This window comes from Lagenorhynchus albirostris, chromosome 17 (genome assembly GCF_949774975.1).
Source record: "Lagenorhynchus albirostris chromosome 17, mLagAlb1.1, whole genome shotgun sequence".
Classification (NCBI taxonomy): domain Eukaryota; kingdom Metazoa; phylum Chordata; class Mammalia; order Artiodactyla; family Delphinidae; genus Lagenorhynchus; species Lagenorhynchus albirostris.
In genome coordinates, this window is record NC_083111.1 from 58336373 (window position 1) to 58362577 (window position 26205).

Below are 26205 nucleotides of genomic sequence, written 5' to 3' on the forward strand. Positions count from 1 at the left end.
TAATGCTCTGAGATTAGAAATCAATTACAGGGGAAAAAACGTATGAAACACAAACACATGGAGGCTAAACAATACGTTACTAAATAACCAAGAGATCACTGTAGAAATCAAAAAGGAAATTAAAAAATACCTATTGACAAATTACAATGAAAACACGTAGATCCAAAACCTATGGGATGCAGCAAAAGCAGTTCTAAGAGGGAAGTTTATAGCAGTACAAGCCTACCTCAAGAAACAAGAAAAATCTCAAACAATCTAACCGTACACCTAAAGGAACTAGAGAAAGAAGAACAAACAAAACCCAAAGTTAGTAGAAGGAAAGAAATCATAAAGATCAGAGCAGAAATAAATGAAATAGAAACAAAGAAAACAATACAAAGATCAATAAAACTAAAAGCTGGTTCTTTGAGAAGATAAACAAAATTCATAAACCATTAGCCAGACTCATCAAGAAAAAGAGGGAGAGGATTCAAATCAGTAAAATTAGAAATGAAAAAGGAGAAGTTACAAAAGTCACCACAGAAATACAAAGCATCCTAAGAACTACTCCAAGCAACTCTATGCCAGTAAAATGAACAAACTGAAAGAAATGGACAAATTCTTAGAAAGGTATAACCTTCCAAGACTGAAGCAGGAAGAAATAGAAAATATGAACAGAGCAATTACAAGTAATGAAATTGAAGCTGTGATTAAAAATCTTCCAACGGGGCTTACTTGGTGGTGCAGTGGTTGAGAGTCTGCCTGCCGATGCAGGGGACACGGGTTCATGCCCCGGTCTGGGAAGATCCCACATGCCACGGAGCAGCTAAGCCCATGAGCCATGGCCACTGAGCCTGCATGTCCGGAGCCTATGCTCCACAACGGGAGAGGCCACAACAGTGAGAGGCCCGCGTACCGCAAAACAAACAAACAAACAAACAAACAAAAAAACCACATTCTGGAGTTATTATTAGAAAACATAATATATCTTTTAGAGAGATTGATGATTTCCATCATTTACATATATTTGGAGCCAGATACCTTATTTTTCTTATGATTTGTGTGAGAAATCTCAACCTTACAGATCTTACAAGTTCAAAGCACCTTATGTTAGCATTTGAAGTTTCCCCTGAGCAAATAATGGCAACCTAACAGAAAGATGAACCTGCACATCAGTGCAATATATTTTAACATACCACATTTTTAAACCTACCGATATTCTCCCTGGAAAGTACCTGAGAGTATGCATGGAATTATGTTCCATGGAAACATATTAGGAAAGCCAGAAGTTTCTATCAGTGGAATATGATTCTCTGAACATCAATAACTAGACACAAGTTTGAAATCCTGCACATAGACACTGACTTTGGGATATAGACTTTCTTCTTAGAAGATGCACCTTGTGTTTCAAGCTATTAGATATGCTAAGATTGGACTATATTACTTTGCCTAACTGCTTCCTATTATATCAAAAAGTATTCTTTTTTTCAGGTGTATTTTTATTTGAAGTTACAGTTCTCTCTAAGAACTGAGTGGAAAGTGTTGTTTAGAACCATATTCAGCTATCATGGTATTTTCTAGGTAAAATGAATCATTTAAATAAGTTTCTCCCACTGGTCATTGTTCAGTTTCAGTTTTACATTTCAAAATAAAGAAAAACATTTCAAAATAAAGAAAAATAAAGAAAACATTTCAAAATAAAGAAAAAACAATGAAATGTAAAAACAATACCTTGTCTTTTTAAAAAAATTTGACATATTTAACATGTTACATTTTGTAAGTTGGTATATAACATGCTACTTTGATACATTTGTATATTGTAACATGGTTGCCATTGAAGCAACATTTATCATATTATTTGACTGTAGTATAATGTTACTCTATATATTTATTATTCTATAGTTTATTTACTACTTGTTACAAACAAAAGAAAGCTTCATGAATTTGCATGTCATCCTTGTTCAGGGACCATGCTAATCTGTATTCTAATTTTAGCATATGTGCTGTGCAAGTGAGCACTTGATATACTGCCTTGAGTTACTGCAAATAAGGTAAACTTACATTATTACAAACATCTGCTCTATGAGCAGCTAAAATATTAGAAATCAAGGTACTGGACTGTGATAACTGGTACAAAAATATAATTTAATAAGTGTTCTTTAATTCAGAAACATATTCAGATAAGAGAAAGCCATAAGAATTTCAGTAGAATGCACGGAGGATATTTTATTGAAAGAAAACTAGTAATGATGTGGTTTTTGCACTATATTATTTTTGTAAATACTCACTCTGCCTACTACTTACATGGGTTAAGTAATATTTGCTACTCTTTGATGCTGGACTTGGTCATATAACTTGCTTTGAATGACTGGATGTTGGCAGATGTGACAAAAGCTGAGAGTTGCTCTCACATCTCTTTCACAACCATGAGAAAATCATGTCCACGTTGACTACTGAGCCCAGGAGAAAGATATAAACTTTGGGTGCAGAAATCATTATTCCTATCTTTTCCTAGCCTAAATCTATTCTGAATAAATGGCAGTGGTTTTAACACAATGACCTTTAAGAATTTTGCTGCCTTTATATGGCAACAGCTAACTGATTGCACTGAATTCAAGACACACTGAAACATTCATCTTTTTTACAATGTCTTGACACATTAGATTTCCTTAGCCTAGCATCCTCATACCTTTTTAAAGCTTATCTTTCATGGTCCTCTTCAAATGACACATTTCTCTGAAAGCATCAATTATTTATCAACTTATATCTGTTTCCCTGAGCACAGTTTTTGTGTTGTTTTACAACACTAATAAATCATACCTTGTGTTATATCTGTGTAGTCTTCATATATCTACTTCTGGATTCTACCTCTGAAGAGTGGTTTGTATCACATTTATGTCACTTATTAGTTTTTAGAATCTGGATATTGGTTATTTTTAATATTTCATAAATATTTTTGCAATGAATAAATATATATTAAGCAATGTATTGGGGAGTCCTAATCAAAAATAGAAGCCTATTATTGCTCTATTAGAGGGGTAAGATGGGGAAATATGTCAATTATTATATGAGCACATATAAGCATAAATTAATACATTACAGAGCAGACTTACGCTCTTTGACTTACAGAGCTGAGAGCTCCTTAGCTGGTTTTGACTTGCCATCAACATCAAATTCCTTTACTGTGATTAGAAAACCTCTGCTCTAAACCGCTGATATTGAGGAGATGTTTTCCTAAATTTCTTTAAAATTAGTACAAAAGCATTTGCTTGATGTACAGATGCTTTTACACTGGTGAATAAAGCAATATGTTTGAGCTACATTATTAAAATACCTTTAAGTATTTCTCCTGCTACAACCTAGAAACCACAAGGAGTCTTGGTACATTCTAAATGTATCTAAATGGAGAATGGCATTTAGAATCCAACATCTGGGCTCTAGGTGTGCTCTGTACCACGTGGGTGCTATTGCTTCTAGGTCTTCTCAGTGTATAGTGTTAGGGAATATAAGTACATATACTAACCCATATAAATAAACATGTCTATATCTAATTATTTGTGTGTGGATATAAATATATATCCCCACAGTTGACATTTCAGCACGTGGGTTGGGGGGCTAACCCTCAATGCAGTCAAAAATCAATGTATAGCTTACAGTTGGCCCTCTGTACTCAGCTCCTCCGTATCAGCAATTCCACATCCATGTATTCAACCAATGATAGATCATGTAGTACCATAATATTTACTGAAAGAAATCTGCATTTAAGTGGACCCATGCATTTCAAACTCATGTTGTTCAAGGGTCAACTGTATACACACAATGCATTTTATGAGTCATTAGTTCACCATATATATAAAATATATATACATGTGTGTGTATATATATATATACATATATATGTGTGTGTATATATATATATATAACTTTGTACTAGTTAAGTCTAATCCAAATCCAACATCACAGAGTTAAATGTAGCCTGCCTCCTTCCTTTATTTGTGAATTATTTCTCCAACAGTGAGAAACCTGGTTCTTATTTGCTACAATATACTTGTTTGATTAACTACAGTGTACTTACAAAGCAATTTAAGAATTGCTACCCATATTTCCATGCTTCTGCTTGAAACATATTTATTCAGTATTCAGTCAAGGTACTGTTTCCTGAAGTTACTTAAAATTGCTTTTTCTGTTGTACTGAACAGCATGGTAACAGTTAGGTTTATTATTGTTGGTATTTTATTTTTAGTTTTCCCACATTCAGGTTGATTTTAATTGTTCATTTATTTTGGGAGTATGTTAATGGCATGTGAAATATGGCTATGGTTCTAATACAAAAGATAATGAGCAATGTCACTTCCTCCTAATCTTGGCTATTATATTACCAATACCTGCTTTTTTCCATTCCATTCCTATCCACCTCTGATAGGAAACTAAACCCTTTAGTTTCTGGTTTATCCTTCCATCAATGCCAGAAAATACATTCTCAAAAAAAGATGCAGGCTTGTTGAAAACACAGGTGCCAAACTGAAGTAGCTATGACCAATTGGAGCAAAAAAAAATATATGATAGAAGTTGATTCTTACCCATAAAGCCTTAATAATAGTGGATCCGTAAATATAAAAATACCACTCTTAAAATAGATATTAACCAAAAAAGAAAGACAATAGCTTTAGAGTGAAACAAATAGGAGGGACGACATCACCAGTAATAACACATAACAGCAACATGAACCTTGTAAAGTGATGCTTTAAGAACTCAACATCAGCCCTGTGATATTCTTGACAAAAATACAGAGTAATGAAGAAGTCTCACACTCAACCAAATTGACTGACATTCGTTACAGTAATTTATCAATATTCTTTGAAAGTGTCGAGGTCATGAAAGACAAGGAAAGTCTGAACTTACAGACTAAAAGAAACTAAAGAGAAATAATAACTAAATGCAATGTGGGATCCTGGATTTGATATTGGAGCAAAAGGAAAATGTTAGTGCAAAAACTGGTGAAATTTGAATAAAACTTTTAGTTTAGTTCATAGTATTGTACCAGTGTTCATTTTCTGGTTCTGACAATAACACTGTGGCTATGTCAAATGGAAGTATTAGAGAAAGGAGAAGGAAGGATATATGAAAACTCTTTGTAGAATTTTTAAACTATTCTCCAAGTCTAAAGTTAGTTCTAAAAACTCTTTAAAAAGATCTCTACTTTTCTTTAGATTCAAATATTTTATTAATAATTATCAAAACTGGGTAGCTTTAAATACCTTTCATGCCAAAATTTGGAGTGAATCCAGCTCTCTTGATTCCAAGTTCAATAATCTTTCCATTACTCTTTATTCTTCCAAATGTTCTCGGGATATTTTACTCAAAGTACAATTGATTTGGTAATGCATTAAACCTGAATTCTATTGTTAGGCATTATAAACTATGAAGGTCATTCTTAAAAAAGCTCATAGATCCCTATTCTTGACTCCCCTTAAAATAATCCATAAACTCCTCCACTTAATTTTGTGGCTACTCAATTAGTTGCACTCTACAAAAGAGTGAGATATCCAAGATATATTTTTAATAAGGCAGTAGACTGCTTTTTAATATATATCTTAGAATTGGAGAGCAGTGAAAAATCATTTAGAATATTTTTATATTCCTTTCCTATCCTAAGCTTGTCCTTAAAATTGGTAGTTTCAAATTATCTCTGTGGTTTTATAATACCCTTTCTGCTTCTTTGGGTGACATTAAAAAAATCTTTAATAAGATACTATTTATTTTTAAAAACACTATCAATAGAGAACAAATACTTATTAATGCATACAGTAAATATATTTCTCCCTGACCTCCAAAATCAGCATTTTCATTCTTTAAGCCATAGTTGAAATCATACTACCAGTTGCTAAATTATCAAATAATACTATCAGGAATTATTGGATATTTTCATTTTGTGTTTTGATTTGGCTGCATTTTCCAGTGCTACATTTTTATGCGATTGGTAGATTGTTATTTAAATGACACCAGTGCCTGTTAAAACATGCAGAAAATTAAGCTCACGGAGTCACATGCTGAATTTTATAAATGGTTCTATAGTGATACTGTTATTAGTATTGATCTATTAAAGTTTATAGCAGCTAATGAAAATAATATTATATAAATGTGGTATATAGAAATTAATCATTGGTTAAAATCATCATTTGGGGATTTATCAGTAAAATAAAGATTTTATTAAGTTAAAATTCTAGATTTGGAATTATCAGGCTAAATTTTCCAAATTTATAGCATTTCCTTGAATCTTGCAGTATAGCATCTGTAATGTCATTCTTTAAGTAACTGATTTTGCACGAGCTTCATTCCCATTTTGATTAGCTAATTGAGATTATAATTGGCATTTTAACGTAAAACTTAAAGTGAAGTTACTTCTAAGAAAGATCCTGGGTGGAAACACACAGAGACAAATCTATTTAAACAGCACATTATTTTGAGGATCCCACAGAATTGAACTCAATAGGAGCCGTTGATAATGCCAACCCTGGGGACATCCTTATTAATCTGCCCACCAAGTGGACTGTGTGTGTGTTATGAACTCTGTGGGTTAGCAATAGCCACCAATTTAAAGCTGGTAGAAGAGTCACTCCAGATACTTAAAATGCAGTCACCTACACTTTTCTGGCATTTCACATAAAACTAAGTCAGTGTAAAGTTGGTGAAGTAGACTTGAGACACTGCAAGGTGATACATGAAGTTGTCTTGTGGTTTTGTAATTTCAAGTTTAAGTTGAATATGAATGTTTAGACTTTCAAGGATTTCCTCTTTTTGGCATGGTGGGAATGAGGGACATAACATATCATCAAATGTTCACTGAGTGTTTATAATTCTTGGTCTCCAGATATAAGAAAGAAAAGAAGGATATTCCGTCTAAACTAAAATGTGCTTCAATAGGATAGTTTCCAAATGACTGATGTACGTGATGATGATGATGATAGGGTGATGAAGACGATGATAATAAACTATTTTAAATTTAAATACAAAAAGAAATAAAATAACAGAAGGGGCATATTTAGGTAGGGTGTGGTTGTCAGAGCTCAGAAAACGACCACTGAAAACTTGTGCCCTCATTCATGTCCTCAAATTTGTCTTCATTCTCTCTTTCTCTGGGTTAGGGAGTGTTTTATTGAAACCACTTCCATTAACTTCAAATGTAGACTAAAGAGAGATGTAACCCAAGTTAAGCTTCCTTTCAATCTTTTCCTATATGTACTATTGATAGCAGAATTTCTAAAGTAGTCACATGGAATTTGGAGTTTAAGGTGTTTCAGGGACCAATCCCAAGTTTGCTCATTATTTTTACTCTCTTAGTCATTACACTGTGAATCTTGGAAACCGTAAGTAAACCTAAGTTTTTCAAGTTACTGTATTACTTGGAAACCTATACGTTAAATTTCCCCATCCTCCACCAGGGAAAGTTACTATAATATATTACATCTCATAAGATATAAATCTCATAGGATTTTCTAGTACAATTTACATAAAACCCACATGCTTCTGGATCAGAAACAGTTAACGAAAGTCTAACAACAGTGCCATTAGAAGAGGCATAAGGCAGAAGCTCATTCACAGATTCATTTACAAGATGAAAACACTGCTAGAATCACATAAACTTTTTGTTCTATATTGTATAGTTGTAGAAATAAGATTAGTTACTGGTGAATTATGACATGTCTCTTTACCATCCCCCAAACAGGATAAGCATATTTTGAAGTATTAAAGTTCAAGTGAACTTTAATACTTTGGTGTTGATTTTACCTCCAAGTCTATGGTAGTCTTCATTCTTAAGCCATAGTATTTTTAAAAGTATGAAAAAAAATAGCATCGTCAAAAACTGGTTTTGCTTTAGCTTGGTATTATTAGAAATATAATTCAGTTTGTGTAGATTCTTGTGTTCTTCCTATAGTGAGTCTGGTCACTAACAATATTTAACCTATAAATTTTAAAGTATCACATTTTTGTGGGCAGTTCTGCTGATGTTTTTTCTTTTTAATTTTTATATAATTTTTAAAGTTTACTTTTCATTTGCAGTTATTACAAAATATTGGTTATATTCCCCATGTTGTACAATATATCCTTGTGCCTATCTTACACCCAATAGTTTGTGCTCCCACCCCCCCGTCCCCATTGGTAGCCACTAGTTTGCTCTCACATCTGTGAGTCTGCTTCTTTATTGTTATATTTAGTTTGTTGTATTTTTTAGATTCCACATATAAGTGACATACAGTGTTTGTCTTTCTCTGTCTGACTTATTTCACTTAGCATAACTCCCTCCAAGTCCATCCATTTTGCTGCAAATGGCAAAATTTCAATCTTTTTTATGGCTGAGTAGTATTCCATTGTATGTATATGTGTGTGTGTGTGTGTGTGTGTGTGTGTGTGTGTGTGTGTGTGTGTGTGTGTACATCTTCTTTATCCATTCATCTATTGATGAGCACTTAGGTTGCTTTCATATCTTGGCAATTGCAAATAATGCTGCTATGAACATTGGGGTACATGTCTCTTTTCAAATTAGTGTGTTTGTTTTTTTCAGATGTATACCCTGGAGTGGAATTGCTGGGTCATACAGTCTTTCTATTTTTAGTGTTTTGAGAAACCTCCATACTGTTTTCCACAGTGGCTACGCCAGTTTACATTCCCACCAACACTGTACAAGGGTTCCCTTTTCTCCACATCCTCACCAACATGTGTTATTTGTGTTCTTTTTGATGATGGCCATTCTGACAGGTATGAGGTGATATCTCATTATGGTTTTGATTTGCGTTTCCCTAATGATTAGTGGTGCTGAGCATCTTCTCACGAGCCTGTTGGCCTCTGCATTTCCTCTTTGGAAAGATACCTATTCAGTTCTTCTCATTTTTTTTTTAAATAAATTTATTTATTTATTCTTGGCTGTATTGGGTCTTCATCGCTGTGCACGGGCTTTCTCTAGTTGCGGCAAGTGGGGGCTACTCTACGTTGTGGTGTGTGGGCTTCTCACTGCAGTGGCTTCTCTTGTGGAGCACAGGCTCTAGGCACGCGGGCTTCAGTAGTTGTGGCTTGTGGGCTCTAGATCATAGGCTCAGTAGTTGTGGCACATGGGCTTAGTTGTTCCGCGGCATGTGGGGTCTTCCTGGACCAGGGATCAAACTCGTGTCCCCTGCACGGGCAGGAGGATTCTTAACCACTGCGCCACCAGGGAAGTCCTTCTTCTGCTCATTTTTAAATTGGGTTTTTTGTTTGTTTTGTTTTATTTCTTTTTATATTAAGAGACAGTTCCTACATTCTTTTTACACTGTAGTTTTGACATGTTTATTAGAAAACTGATTTTCCCTGATTAGGAATAATGGTAAATATGGCCTAATTGTATTTCACATTACTTTGCAAAAATTGTACTAATTTAAAATAATTTGTAATGGACTAGCACATAGAAAAATGCCTAACACCACATAGTAGAGTTGGTGCTTGGGGTGCAGGTTCTGGAACGGTTGGTTTGCATATGAAAGTCACAATCACAGGCAAGTCTTTTGATCTAAGAAGTAGCTGATCCTGCAAGAGGCATTTCCTCCAGTGTCAGCTAGGCCCCAGATGTCAGAGCATGAAAATTACAGAAAATAAAAACATATGCTTAATATATACCTTTCACAATTCTTTTAAAAATCTACAAATTTTTATTCATTATTTTGATCCCTTACAACATTATATATCAATTCAAATACTTGAGTGGTGTTAGGCAAGCTTTTCCTTTCATAAATCTTGTTAACTTCTTCCTATGAGATTATCCCAGTTTAAGGATTCAGTGAACCTGCCTTTTATTGATTCCATCTGGCTGCCAAGCATAGGCTTTCACATCTGTTTATGGCTCCCTGGGTACTTTCAGGACCCTACACAGTGACAAGTATGGCACTGAGGAAAAATCATCTAATTATAAGTTAGGAATTGCAAATTGTATATTTTGAATAAGGTAAGGTTTTTACTTTTGGATTGCTTTACATATGGTGGATGTCAGCTTATTTTAATGTGGTTTTCAAATTCAGCTGGGTTTTTTTTAGTGCTTGGTTAGTTTGCATGTCTTAAATTATGTTTTGCAAATACTTCCCTAGTTTACTAGATTTCTTTTTTGTTACTGGTATTTTTATTAAAATTTTTATAAAATAATTTTTATAAATAATTTTATAAAATTTTATAGAATCTCATTTGTCAGCTTTTTACTTTATGATCTTCTGGTTTTAGGTCAAGCATAGAAAGGTCTTCTATACTTCAAATTTATAAAATTATTTAACAAGACTTTCTTCTAATAGTTTATACTTCCCTATCATATTTTCACTATAGATTTTTTAGCCACTTAGAATTTATGTTGGTATTAAAATGTCCTCTTAATCATGTAGTAAAACCCAGTACATATTTGGGACTGTTTACAGACTCCATTTTTTCTCTAGTGACAAACTTATTTTTTGTCAATAATAATAAATATTTTAGTAGCTGGAAGGTCTTTTATTACTCTATTATTTGCCTTTATCCTGACCATGTCCTGATTCTTTTTACATTCCTAATTTTCAGACAACTTTAGAATAGTTTTGTCAGTTTCCAAGAAAAAAGTAAAAGGTTATTTTAGTTGGTATTAAGTCCAAAATATTGGTATTTTTTGGGAGAATTGATGCTTTGAAATATTTAGTATTTTAACCCATAAACATTGTTTGTATATTGTTTTTCAAAGGATGGGAAGTGATAAGATGCCCCCCCATCTTCTGGTATTTACATTCTTTTGTAATTCCCTCTCCTTTAGTATGGGTGGGACCTACAGCTTTCTTCTAACCAAGAGAATATTTCACAGGTGATGGAATAACATTTACATGATTATGCTTCATAAGGTTGTAATTTCTACCATGTTAGAAGACCCTCTCCCTTGCCTGCTTTGATAAAACAAATTGATATGTGCAGTACTCTATGTAAAGGCCCATATAGCAATGAACTGAATGTGACCTCTATTGGATAGCCAGAGAAAAACTGTTGCTTTTAGTCCAAAAGTCCAAAGGAAATAAATTCTGCCAATACCAAGTGATCTTCAAAAAGATCCTTCCTCAGTCAGGCCTTGAGATGAGATTGTAACCCAAAGAGAAACCTCATTTACATGCAGTATACGGGTATGTACACACTGAATTTAATAAGCTAGTACTTTCAGTTTTTTGCATGGACTTTTTTCAGTTAAATTAATTGGCAATTTTCATCTTCATTCCATCTTTCACTAATTTGGTACTAATGCTAGATCAACTAATTTACAAAATAAATGACAAAGTATTTTTTTCTAATCTTAAAAAATTACACTGTATATTATTTTGTTCATTACAACTTGAAAAAATCATGTAACTTCCTCATAGAAACCCTATTAGAAGCAAATTTTTTTTTTTTTTTTTTTTCTTTACGCGGGCCTCTCTCTGTTGTGGCCTCTCCCGTTGCGGAGCACAGGCTCTGGACGCACAGGCTCAGCGGCCATGGCTCACGGGCCCAGCCGCTCCGTGGCATGTGGGATCTTCCTGGACCGGGGCACGAACCCGTGTCCCCTGCATCGGCAGGCGGACTCTCAACCACTGCGCCACCAGGGAGGCCCTAGAAGCAAATTTGATAAGCTGTGTAAACCTCTTTAATCAGAGCTTGAAATGTTTGACATTCAGTAAATGTTAATTAGTTTTATTAATGGTACTCTGACAGTTTTACCAGTTTCTTCCAAGATATTTAACTGTTTAGGTTTCCTGTCACATAAGGACATTTTAAAAATTGTACTTTATGTTATATCTAATGCTTCAAATTATTTGCATGAGTTTTACAGAGCACTCATTGGCCCTTTCAATTTACTTTGCATATGTCGTGATTTTTCTTATTCTTATTTCACTGCATTGTGTGGCTTCTCCATGTCTTTTTCTTTTAGAATATATTCTTTTTAGATAGGATTATTTCTTGTATATTTTTATTCTACTCATTCTCCGTTAAAAAATTTTTTTTTGATTAGGTCCGATTTACTTGTATCTTTTTTTCTTTGATGGTCAGTGCTTTTTTAAAAAAATTAATTTATTGTTTGGTTGCACTGAGTGTTAGTTGCGGCACACGGGACCTTCATTGAGGCATGCGGGATATTTTGTTTTGGTGCGTGGGCTCTTCGTTGCAGTGTCCAGGCTTCTTGCTAGCTGTGGTGTGCAGGTTTTCTCTCTCTAGTTGTGGCATGTAGGCTCCAGGGTGCATGGGCTCTTTAGTTTGACGCATGTGGGCTCTCTCGTTGAGGCGCGCGAGCTCAATAATTGTGGCCTACGGGCTTAATTGCCTTGCAGCATGTGGGATCTTAGTTCCCCAACCAGGGATCGAACCCGTGTTCCCTGCATTGGATGGCAAATTCTTTTTCACTGGACCACCAGGGAAGTCCCCAGTCTCCATTTCTTAATCCACTATTTTTTCTTTAATATTATGTCTCAATTCTTAAAGTAGATGAGTAATTCAATTTTATTCTCTCATGTAGCCTTGAAACAGGTTCAAACTGACTTTTTTTTCTTTAGGAAAAAATTTAAATATCTGTAAATTTAGCTATGTAATCTTTATATTAAAACATTTTTCTAGATATTTAGCAATTTTGGTGGTAATTTCCATTTTTGGCACCAACATTATTTTTGACTTTTTAATAGTTTTTGTATTTTTGTTTTGATATTCTTTTTATGCTTTTATAGTTGTACTACATTTATTTATATTGTTCAAAGTACATGGCCTATGTTATTTGATAATTTTTGAAATTGAGATTTCCTTTGCAGAATAATATATAGACAACATTTAAAAATGTTTAATGAGGATTTGATAGGGAGTTTTGTATTTCAGGGCATAGAATTCAATATATATTTTTAAACCTACATTATTGGTTAAATATCATTTAATTCTTCAATATCCTTTCTTACTTTAAGGTATATATTCTCTAACATAATAGAGGCAAGTAAGTTTTTTTATTTCAATTGTGTTTCTTCAGAATTTGTTTTTATATTTCCTATATTTTATAACAGTAATTTAGTTTTTAAGGGTTCATGGCATTTCAATCCTCAATGTGGATTTTATTTTTTTTATCATTTTATAATATCCTCTTTTGGTTTCATTTAATGAATCATGTACAGACTTTGATGTTAATATCTTAAACTAGATTTGTTTTATCTTCTAATGATTGTCCAGCAATTTTTAACCATCTTCTACTGGCCTTGGTATAGTTTTAGTCCTGAGTCAAAATATAGAGTGATGTGTATTTAAATAATTAAGTACACAGACCCTATAACCATTGAGGCCAACAAGCTCTGAAACTATCCTCTCAGTGTTCCAAGCAAGGCAATTCTTATGGTAATTACATTAAAGAGACAAACAATTATGGGTCTCCCAGTGGTATTATTCTATAAGTGCAAGAACTTATGGGAATGGGAAGCATATTATAGTAGTGAGATCAGCATTATTTTAAGCACTAAAGTGCAACTTACTGAGGCTAAATAACTCAAGTAATGGCATTCACAGAACATCCCTGGGTTTGAGGTTAGCAAATGTTATCAGTATCTTTGGCTAGATCACTTATTCTGTAGAATCAGAAATAGAAATGTATTACCGAAAAGAATATCTCAGAAGATAGAAGTTAATTCAATTTTAAACACTATGGACCTTGCATAATATTTTATTAGACTTCTGATTTTTGATGTAATCAAATACAAGAGACCCTAATCAAAGTAGTTGTTTCCTAAAAATATTAAAGACTGTAAATAGACTTTTCTTTTCCTCTCTCTCTACCTTTTATTCAAATTCTGTAGCAGCATAATGTTGCTTAGGTCATAGATGAACCTGAGGTAGAAACTGCTTTTATGATCAACAACTCATGGTGATTTAGTCTCTGCTATACTCATAGATCCATGAATGTAGTAACCACGCCTAAAGTAATTCTCTTCCCTGTATTCTCACTGTCAATCCTATGCTTGGTACATGATGTCTCCTGCTGTTGCTTAATAAGTATATTTCACCTTGACAATAAATATGAGTGAATGAAGTTGACTACTAAAGTTTATCATCTTATCAAAGTCATATTAAAATACATATTTTTAAGTTTTTCTCAATTATCCTAGAGATAAGAGTATTAAAAAAAATGGATTATATGCATAGAAAGTTTAAAAATTTGTGCAAGTTAACAACAGTTGTTTCAGGGAAATTATTGGTCAGTGTTTATCCACATATTGGGAAAAACTAATAACAGTAGTCAGTTATAAAGATGGTTTAGATCATATTTGTTGAAGGTTGAACCAGTCAAGTAAGTCTACAAGGAGTCAACAAGATCTGACTCTTCCATGAATAAGATATTGAGATTAAACAACTAGAGAAGGGCAGAAGAGAACATTTGTTGAAAGTGTGTTATGAATGGGTAACAGGGAAACAGTGATATAATCGCTATCCATAGACTTTAAGATCACTTCTTTTACTCACATGTTTTAAACAAACAAGTAAATAAATGTTTCAATGAGGATAAAGCAAAGGTATATATCTCTACCAAATCATGTAACTCAGATGTTCCTGGTATTGTCCTTGTTTATACTTTTGCCTCAATTCTTTAGTTCAATCTAAAATTGATAAACTCTGTTAGAATAACAGTCTTAACTTTGATAAACATTGGCAAAATTAACTGATTTTATTTTAGTAAGAGTAATAGCAAAATTGGCTATTTCACCACACGCACAATACTCCCCCTATTTATGTTTCTAAATATCCTAATCTTTGGATTCATTAGATATGAACACTGATTTTATTTTTGTATTATATAATGTACTAGATTCTTTTTATTTTTTAAAAACATTTTAATGTTTATTTATTTTGGCTGAGCTGGGTCTTAGTTGTGGCACACGGGATCTTTAACTGTGGCATGTGGGATCTTTTAGTTGCAGCACGAAGACTTCTTAGTTGCGGCACGTGGACTTCATATAGGATCTAGTTCCCAACGAGGTATTGAACCTGGGCCCCCTGCATTGAGAGCACAGAGTTTTACCCACTGACCACCAGGGAAGTCCCTGTACTAGATTCTTTGTATACATTTACGATTGTGTCCCTGAAATAAATTACCAAATGTGAAATACATATTCAAAGTGAAAAAAACGTAAATAAATTACAGATATATACCTATATAAGAATTGTCCTCTATCAATTTATAAAGCAAAACCAGTAAATAACTCTTTTTGCCCCACCAATGCCGACAGTATATTCAAGTATTTTACAATTTTGTATAATACTGCAGGTAAAAATTTTAATTACCTACATTAAGTTAAAATACACATAGAAAGAAACCTATACAATTGTAAATAGCAAGTTCATATTTTGTAAGAGTCCTCCTTCAAAAGACAAGTAAAAACTTGAAAGAAAAAATTTTTTGAAACGCACTGAAATTATAATAGCAGTGAGGGATTACTGAATCCTAGAGGATGACAGGAATCCAGATCGTGAACCTGGGATCAGAGCCATTTTGCCCTGTTGGTGTCCGTATGTCAATCAAAAGAGCCTGGAAATGTCCGAAGGAGAAATATAGTGTAAAAATTATTACAGAGGTAAACCTGGCTGGCCTTGAGGATTTATTAAATATATAATACATGAAAACAATAGATTAAGTACTTGCTTTCATGCAGTTTGAAATCTGAAATAAGAAATGCATTATAACTACTTAAAATAACATGTGATAGGGAATACTATGATATAAACATCAAATTAGAGTTCTGGAGGAAATAACATAGCTACAGATAAATATGGTTTCCCTTTTTATATGAGCCATGTGGAAAGTGTTCAGACATCCAGAGATCCTTGAATGTGAATTGCATCAACAGCAATATAATGAATGGTCTTCTAAAATGTTTTATTTTAAAATTGTGTGACCCTTTACAGGTGCAGGCATAAGAAGTCTTACTAGAAGGTATTATTTATTACTATTGTTATTATTATTATCATCATTATTATTGAATCCTATGTAATTATGATGTATTACTCAGGAATAACACCATAGAAAATTGACAGTTTAGACAAATAAGGTTGTGTATTCATATGGTGAAATTGAGCATTTTAATATCACAGCCAATGGGCAAGTCGATATCTTGTATTTTGAGCCTAGATTTTTTTTTCATTTTCACTCCTTTGAGGAAACTAAACCACCAAGTCATTTAAAAATGTATTACAAGCCTAAAGTAATGTATTATTCTTTTGACAGACTGAATGTCTTCTTACTGCTAATGTACTCATTTGTTTTTACATTACATTTGGAATTGAGTGATTCACAGTATCCACTACTTTAGACTCTTCCATCAAACCGTGGTTATAAAAATAATGAACAGAAAGGGACTCTTTTTATTAGCAGGAAGTTAAAAAAAATTAAGTTCAATGAAACTCTGAATTCTTAGACCCTAATAAGAAACATTTTTATTTGTTCTTTAAGTTAACAGAATTACTTGAATGATATGGAAAATGAAAGACAATCAAACACACTCCTGGATCTAAATCAGTGATATTGTGAGCACGGTATTACTGAGCAACTATCACGGCATTTATTGCTAAATAGAAATACTTATGGCTCTAAATTCTTCTAATCCATCCTAGTAGATTTATCTGTTTGTCTCTTCCACTATCCAAAGAACAAATTGAGGATAAAGCCTAGGTCATTCACTCAGTATTACTAATAACAATAATCATAACAATACTTATAAACATATGCTATGTTGTGTGAATATCTTCAGGCGCTTCACAACAGTGGCTTACTTAATGTTCATAACAACCACGTGAGGTAGGATCTCTTATGAAACCCACTTCAATTCCGGTATCTGGATTTAAAGTCCATGCTTTTAACCACAATATTATGCAATACCCACTAGTACATTATTGTCAGTTAACGGCTTTCTCTTTTAAATAACTTATGAAAAAATATTTTTTATCAATCACTGACTGTATTAATATAGAAATATAAAAAAATACAAGCACTCTCTTCTCCAGGGTCTCAAAATTTAGAATTAGGAATATATATGCATACATATTTGAGTATGTTCATAACTTTTTTGTGTTGTATTTTTTCTCCTTTTCTGTTTTCTGACCTAAATTTTGTGTTGATTTCTTTTTCTGTGTGCAGTAAATAGTCTTAGAACTATGCTAACTAATTATAAGAATCTTCTGAGGTTTTTTCCCCTATGGAGAGAAATTTCTTTTTTCTTCTTTTTTTTAAAGAAGATGTTGGGGGTAGGGGTTTATTAATTAATTAATTTATTTTTGGCTGTGTTGGGTCTTCGTTTCTGTGCGAGGGCTTTCTTTAGTTGTGGCAAGCGGGGGCCACTCTTCATCGCGGTGTGTGGGCCTCTCACTATGGCGGCCTCTCTTGTTACAGAGCACAGGCTCCAGACGCGCAGGCTCAGTAGTTGTGGCTCATGGGCCTAGTTGCTCCGTGGCATATGGGATCCTCCCAGATCAGGGCTTGAACCCGTGTCCCCTGCATTAGCAGGCAGATTCTCAACCACTGCGCCACCAGGGAAGCCTGAGAGAAATTTATTTTATTCAAAGAGGCCTCAGTGGAGCTATAAGGCTACAGCAATACTATTTAAGCATAAGATTCCTCTTCAATTAAAAAAGGATACATTTTACTGGATGTTACACAATAGTAGTACTTCTTTCTAGATAATGAAAGTGAGAAAATTTAACACTACCTTTATGAAAATATAGCACAATATTAAAATGTTTGTGATTTAATTTTTAAACTCATTAAATTACTATTAAATATAGCATTATATGCTTTATTGAGTTTTCATTTTCTTTCAAAGATTGTACAACCATGTAACAAGCATTTTGAATCTAAATAAAATATATATCATACTTTTAAGATAATGATCTTTTAAACAACTTCATTATTCTGTCTATATTTTTAGTTTTCACTTGTGTAATCTTTTGTTTTATTTCCCCTTCTTAAGAAAAATTTTATCAGTTTCATGCACTATGCCCATATAGCAAACACAGTGAAATTAGTTATTCCTGTACTTTATGACAAATGCTCTGTGCTTCTAGTTCCAAGTCTAATGTGATAAGGGGACTACATAATTTTTGTACAAACTTGAGCCAGTCTTGGGAATCAAAAGGGTGCTTTTAATAATTAAAGGTAACAAGTATAATTTAAAAAGTCAGGGCTGTTTTGAATAAATTGGGATATACTTTTACATTATATACAAGTTTTCCAGCCCTTATGTAAGATAATCTTTGATAGAGGAAAGAAGATTCATTCCCAGCTGTCTCCCTTCCCTAATGCAGGGATTTTACCATATTTAACATCCTACCTTTTCTGGATATCCCATGAGGGCAATTGACAAAAACCCAAGTTTGGTACCTAGAACCATACTGACCCAACTAGATGTGTATACTTAAGTAGTCAACAAATATTTACTAAATACATGCCAGGCACTATGCTATTATTTGGGAATTCACCACTCAATGAAATGGGATGCCTTTTGTATGGAACTCTTAGTCTAACAGAAAGGGGAAAACAAATGGGCAGATGCAATCCACTGTGATAGGCGACATGACGGAGTATGTAACAGGTCTAAGAGACCAAAAGTGAGGTAAAACTATTTCAGTTTTTGTGAGAGACATCTCGGAGAGTAAACTGAAATCTTAAAATTTATAGATTCTTTTTAATTAGCCAGTTAAAAATGAAGATTATTTCATTCAGTAAGAATGGCAAAGGGACTTCCTTGGTGACACAGTGATTAAGAATCCACCTGCCAATGCAGGAGACACGGGTTCCAGCCCTGGTCTGGGAAGATCCCACATGCCACGGAGCAACTAAGCCCGTGGGCCACAACTACTGAGCCTGTGCCCTGGAACCTGTGAGCCACAGCTATTGAGCCCGTGTGCCACAACTGCTGAAGCTCACATGCCTAGAGCCTGTGATCTGCAACAAGAGAAGCCACCACCGCAATGAGAAGCCCGCACACCACAACGAAGAGTAGCCCCCGCTCGCTGCAGCTAGAGAAAGCCAACGCCCAGCAATGAAGACCCAACGCAGCCAAAAATAAATAAATAAATAAAATAATAAAAAAAAAGGTATGTGTAGAAGCCTAGAGGGTATAAGATACATGGACTATTTGGAAGAAGAATATGAAGTTTGATAAGGGGGGGGCTAAGATATGGGGAAGAAATGATGAGAAACTTGATGAATGAGAGTACAAGAGCTCATTTCCAAAGAGCCCTTTAAGCCATTCTAAAGAGTTTGATTTGCGTCCTGAGCCTAATGGCATTTAAATGTTTTATGTAGGAAAGTCATGCAACTTGATTTGTGGAGTGGCAGTGAAAATGTGTTGTTCAGATTTCTTACTGTTAGGTACATGATTCACAGAGGGGCTGCCTCTCTGGATCCGTCATTGCTGGTGAGGATATACTTCCTGCCAGCGGCTCTCAGGCAATGACTGAGCAAGGTGAGGATGCCAGTGCTTACCCGTTTCTGCAAGAGACAGGGATCCTTCTGGTGGCCCCAGGACTCCCCATTGGCTCAGCTGGTCTTCCTTAGAACTGCACTACAGTCTGAGATTCTTTGTATCCAACTGTCCTTCCTTTCTCCGATAAATCTCTTGTTCATCTAATCATATCTTGTCACCCAAACTGACATAATTTGATCTCGGATTATTGGGCTTGCAAACTGAAATTCTGTGTGAGTGTCAGCCGTGACTGAGCCTTGGACTTTGTTTTGTCCAACATTACTGTCCACTCTATGGATGCCTACTCAAACTTACATGCCTCAGAGAGAATAACATTAAGTAAAACCTTGGATGAGCATATCTTAATAGAGATGTTCATACACATGCATTTTCTAATTTAATCATAGCAATGTCTATTTTTCACACTACTTTCATAGCCCTTTGAAGGCAGGAAATTTTCCTCTTGGTCATTAATGTATATCCTACCCAGTAGACCACCTAAAATATGATAGGTGAACAAGTATGGTGTGTAACATTAAGGAAATATATTTGCCAATTAAACAATGATTTAATGCCAATTTATCTTTATTAGATTCATTTTTAGTACTTATTACATTAATGAAAATATTTTATCATATATTATACTTGTCATACATAAAAAGGAAAATAAATTAGTTGGTTTAGTCCTAAAATCATTCTTTAGAGTATGACTCTCCTTATCACATTTCAAGTCGGTACTTGATGACTGTGCCTTCCATTCCACACAATACAATTCTGTGTTCCATCACGAGTATTGGTCAAAAAATTTACTGTAAAAATAAAGCAAACAAAAAACTTTTATAAAAAAGTCAATGGCACTGTGTTCTTAGGATGACTTTGTAACTAAATAGAGTTTACATTTTTCAACTATTTTGCGTTGATACATAGCATCATATGAAGTTCAAAACATGTAAAAGTAAAACATGAATGCACTTTTATAACTACATGACAAATGATGATATAGAGAATTGTGAGCATGGAGAATCTACCTTTATGTTCCTCCTCAGTCCTTACCTCCCCAAAATGACAGTCTGACTTCTATTGCCCATTTATATAACTATATGTATACATGGAATTATCCAGCAATACAGTATAATGTCTTCTGTTGTCTAGTTATTTTGTTTAATATTTTTGTCCAGAAAATACATCTATTCATGAACATATAGCTAAAGTTTATTCTTTTTTATTGCTGCATAGTGTTCTTTACATGAATATATTGTAGTGATGGATATATGGGTTTTTCTAATATGTGGCTAATTAATGCTCTGAATTTTTATAAATTTTTTGAGCACATGATTGATTATATTCCCACAGAGGTATATGAATTCCAATTCCTAAATATTCTAACCAATAATGGTTACTATTAATTATTTAATTAAAGGTGTTCTGTTGGTTGTAAAATGACATTGAAAGATACTTATCAGAAAGCTTGAAGAAAGACAAATTATATTCCCTTGTCAAAGTTAGAAAATAAGTTCCAGATCATCGTCCTTGAATATGCCCTGATCATACCTTTTATTATAAAGTTTGAGATAGATTATTCTTTAGGGGGCTGAGCTGGGTATTGTAGACTGTGTAGTGGCATCCTTGACCTCTACCACAAAATGCCAGTAATACTTGCCTTTTCCTCTCCCCTAAGCTTGACAACCCCAAATCTCCAGATATTGCCAAATATTCTCTAGGAGGCAAAATTACCCAAGATTACAAAGCACTGGTATAAAGGAAAGATTCAATCAACTTTATGTTCAACGTCATGAAAACAAATACTTGAAACTTTTACTTAGACACAGTATCGTGCTTCAGGCACATTATAGGAGGGGAAGAGTGGAATACTTACGAGAGTTTTGTACCTAATTTATCAGGAAAAGGGAGTATGTCTTAAAGATTTTAACCACGGCAAATATCTCGAGTATAACTGATTTCACCAATGAGAATATGTTTCTAATACACATTTTGTGAATTAATATGCCGTTAAATTTGACCAATGTGAAAATCTGTAAATGCAATTGTATATTTCTTGAAGGTGAAGGACACTGAATCAAACTGTAGTAAGTACTTCTAGGGTATAGTTTCTCTTATTTAATGCTAAATGACCATTCTTGGAATATGCATTAATTACTAATATGAATTAATTATTATTAGGAAAAATAACTGGCCCATAATATAGCTTAAAACTAAGGCATATGTAATTTCCCATTGTTTATTTAAAAGTAAATCACAGATATCATAGTAATTGGTTATACCTCTTGATTGGATTATTATATCAATCAAAGTTCATCAAGAGAAGCAGAATCACTTGGAGATATATACAAATACATGTGCATTGATTTCTTATAGAGTTTGACCGTATGAAGTTGTGGTAATGGTTAGGCAATCTCCGTCAATAAGGCTGTTGTTTCATGTCTGATGTTGGAGCCTGAAGTCCACAGGGTAGGAAGTCAGGATAAAAACATGAATGGAAGGTTGGAGAGATCAAGAGCAGACTGGAGCTCGTGAGGACAAACAGAAAGTACGTTAAGTGGTGGTGTGGGCATCCTAAGCAGCTTAAACCACCCATCACAGAGCTAAACATACACTCCTGACCCAGGAGTCAAAGATGCTGAAAGAGGATCCAGAGACAAGTAGAGCATCATAGGCCAGCTGTTGCCTCACACCAGCGAGGTGAGGCAGCAGATCTTTAACGATGTGTATGAGTTGCAAAATGGCTGCTGCTTCCCTTCCTCCATCCAGTTTTATCCCAAGTGTCTTTCTTTTGGCACACCCTAAATAAAAAATATACGAGAAAGAAAATTTTGGAAAATGTAGTTCAATCTAGTCAAATTTAACCTTACAAAACCATGACAGTTTATAAATATTATAGCATGATATATATTGACTTAAAACATTATTTATTCATTTTTCTATCGATAAATAATTGGCTAGCTTATACCACCCCCTTTCTCTTCCCCCTCTCCAATTTGTTCTCTGTTGGTTATCTTTGAAACTGTAAATAATATGCTTAAAAGGTAGTTCATGTTTTATGAATTATAGCAATTATACCTTGAATCCCCACTGATCTGTTCATAAATTCTCCTTTACCTCCTTTTCCCTCTACCTCCTTATTTTATGTTCCATCATCTGTTATCTATAACTTGCCAAGTGCAAGTGACATGATGATCTTGATTTTCAGTCACAAAGCTATATCTGTTTGACTTGCTTTTTCTATGAGTAGTAACTCAGTTTAAGTTGTAATGAATATCTAAATATTCATTTCTAAATACTCAAAACTATGCTGTGGTTATATTTTCTTTCTTGACAATCATTTTGAAAATTTTTAAATGGTATTTTCGTCACCTTTATTATGTTTTCCCTGATTTGTCTGTTTATCATGTCTGTACATTCATCTGCTGTTTTCTGTAATCTGCTCTTATCCCAGTGACTTCCTTCCTAGAGCAATCTGAATCAGTTGCTTTTTAGGCCAGTTACAAGTCCTGGGTCATGTCAACAGTGTTCCATGTCTTCTGTCTTCCTCTTCCTCCTTTGTGCTTTGTATATTCTTCAGTATTGGGAGGAGCATATTCTCAAATAACATCCTAAGAAGGGAGTTCCAGGATGTTAAACTTCTGAGGCTTTAAATTTCACACACACAGACATATGCTGCTTTACATTTTCCTCAAATTTGGTTAATAATTTGTGCATAGAAGTCGAGGTTCAGTATTGCCTGTAAGAACTTTTTAAGTCTATGCTGCATTGCATTCAGCACCTGATATCATTGATTAAAAACCTGAGGCCATCGTGATTCTTGTGACTTTGTATTGAATATATGTCATTTCTTTTTTTTTTTTTCTCTTTACAATCTCTTATAAGCTTCTCTTTATTCTGGCTGTTTTAAATTTCACAGGGTTGTATCTAGTTTTAAGTTTTGTTTGATTTTTTTTCACCCCTCAAATATCTTGATGAATACTTAAAGCTTGAAGAGTTGGGAAATGCTGTTCTACTATTCTTTTTCCTTAATTTCCTTTGTTCGTTTGTTTGTTTTTCCTTTCTGAAACTCTTGTTAGTAGGATGATTATGTATTGAATTGATTCTCTATGTATATTTTATAATTTGTTTTATTTTATATCTCAGGAGGCCATAATTTATGTCTTTAACAGTTCAGTTCTATTCTTCTTGGATAATGTTTCTTTTCTTCTCTTATCATTTTTGTTGTTGTCAGTTGGTTGTTGAAATTTATTATGTTGCTGACATTCTGCACATGCATATGAATCCTTATTTGTCCATTTAAAATGTATAGTAGAGCTGCTGGAAACTCTTTGAGTAGGTCTGTGTTCATCAATGTCAGGCCTGTTATTAGGTGAGTGAGCAAAGAACTGGCCATTATTTTAAAAACCTCCAAATTCCTGAAGGCATGGGGTCTCTTTGGGTCTCTCTCATTTCCTCCATTACATGCTATACAGTTTATTCAAATCTCATGAGTAAAGAACAAAAAATCTTTCTCATTATATATTTTAGATTTGTTTTTTTATTTTCTAGAGAGTAAGCACATGGTAGCTGCATTCTACATGTTACCTTTTGAGAAAAGAAGGCGAAACATACCCATTGCCTCATACACGTAATTTGTATAGGTTTTTCTGATGTTCACCCATTGTTCACTCTTTTAGATACATATTTTGAGTTTCTTTTGGGTGTCTTCATAAATTGTAAGACTTCTCATGAGGAATGGATTGCTGGATCCCCTGCTTTGACGCATCTACCAATGTACTTATTTATATTTATTGTACTTGTTTTTATTATATGTAATAATTTTATGTGCCAGCATGAAGGGTTTTTTGGATGGGATAAGCATTTAAATCAATGAACCTTGAGTAAGCAGATTGCTCGCCATATTGTGGGTGGGCCTTATCAAATCAGATGAAGGCCTGACTAAACAAAATGTCTGGCTTCTGCAAGCAAGAGGGAATTCTCTGGCTGACTGCCTTTGGACTTCATCTGAACCATCAGTTTTCCTAGGTCTCCAGCTTGCCGTTCTTCAGACTAGAGCTGCATCATTAGCTCTCCTATGTCTCAAGCTTGCCAGCCCACACTGCAAAGTTTACACTCTCTGGCCTCTGTAATCATGTGAGCCAGTTCCTTACAGTAAATTTCTCTGTATATATTTACATATCCTATTGGCTCTTTTTCTCTGAGAACCGACAAATATACTGTGTTTTCAATTTTTTTTTTATTTTTAAAAATATCGTATCTCCTGAATGTCTTCCTTTTTAATGCAGAATTAAAAACTATTTTGCCATTATTTTAACACAGTTTTAGTAGAAATTAAATATAAGCATCTGTGTGCCCAGTCCATTATCTTGAATTGGAATCAATGTTTACTTTTTATAAAAGGAATCTGTAATTAATATGTGGAAATGGGTTGGATGGGGCCAGAATAGAAGGAAAGATTCCAAGTGGATTAATATTTCATTAAATCAGGTAAGATAGTGGTGACCTGTACAAATGAAATTCAGTGTATATTAAGAGGCTATGTCGGATCTAGAGCATATTTTGCATCAAATGTGATTGTCTATTTTGTGATGGCTTCAGCTTGATGATTCCTCTAGGTCTGTGGGGATTTTCAGTCATTTAATTAATCTGTCTTCTGTTTTATCCTCCTGCACTGCAGGCTGCCATAACAGGCCCTAGACTGCATTTATTTTTTTCAATTTGATAACATTTCCAAATTGGTAACAAGCCCTGTTCTATCTTGTGCTTCTTCAGCTTTCTGAAACTCTAATAATCTGGTCTTTTGTAACATTTATCATTAATCAAGTCTCTTTTCTCTGCTTGTTTTCTAGCTTTCTTCCCTCCTTTGATTTGAAGGATGTTGGCTTTTTTCCTATTTTCTTGTAAAACTTAGTTACTTTGCTTATTGTTATAAGCTAATATAAATTCCATCTTTTTGCCAATTACTTTCAAAGGTAGGAACTATAAACTTTCTATTCATCCCAGATTTCCTTGCTAGGAAAGACTAAACGTGGGTCCTCTTTAATTTGTCTAGATGGATATCTTCTCATTCAGCTGTAGATTCTGACTATATCCTGAATCTTGGATCTGCCTCTCATTTGTGTTGGTACTCTTGCCCTTTGGAAATTGTGCATAGATTTCATGTATTTGGCTTGAAACATGGCTCCCTAGAAAGACTGTGTGTCAACTGACCCCTCTGTCTCCTACCAATTAAGCTTTATGTTTACTTTATCTAATTTGGCCATCATGGAGACAATCAATATCCCTGTCTTAAAGGACACCTTCTTGGCGTGACTTCTCCTCACTCAATATGATAATATGTATAAAATATATAACTAATGAAAACATAATGTACAGCACAGGGAACTCTACTTAATGCACTGTGGTGACCTAAATGGGAAGGAAATCCAAAAAAGAGAGGATATATGTATATGTGTAGCTGATTCATTTTGTTGTACAGTAGAAACTAACACAACATTGTAAAACAACTATACTCCAATAAAAATTAATTTTAAAAAGAGAAGCGGATTCAGGTAACTAAAACCATGATGAGCAGGATTCCAAATATATCTGTTTCCTGAGTTCTGTTTATAGGAGTTTAGAGTCACTTTTAGGTCTTTGTCTTATACTCTATAATCCTTATTTTACTCAGTTACTTTTTTCAAACTCTGTCATCCAATTTCCCAGGCACTGAACTGTAACAAAACTGAGATATACGAGG

General features: G+C 34.0%; 1 pseudogene; it reads right to left on the reverse strand.

Moving 5' to 3' along the window:
• Positions 1-1899: 1899 nt before the first annotated feature.
• On the reverse strand, positions 1900-1998 carry LOC132508461 (U6 spliceosomal RNA; annotated as a pseudogene).
• Between the last annotated feature and the right edge of the window lie 24207 nt (positions 1999-26205).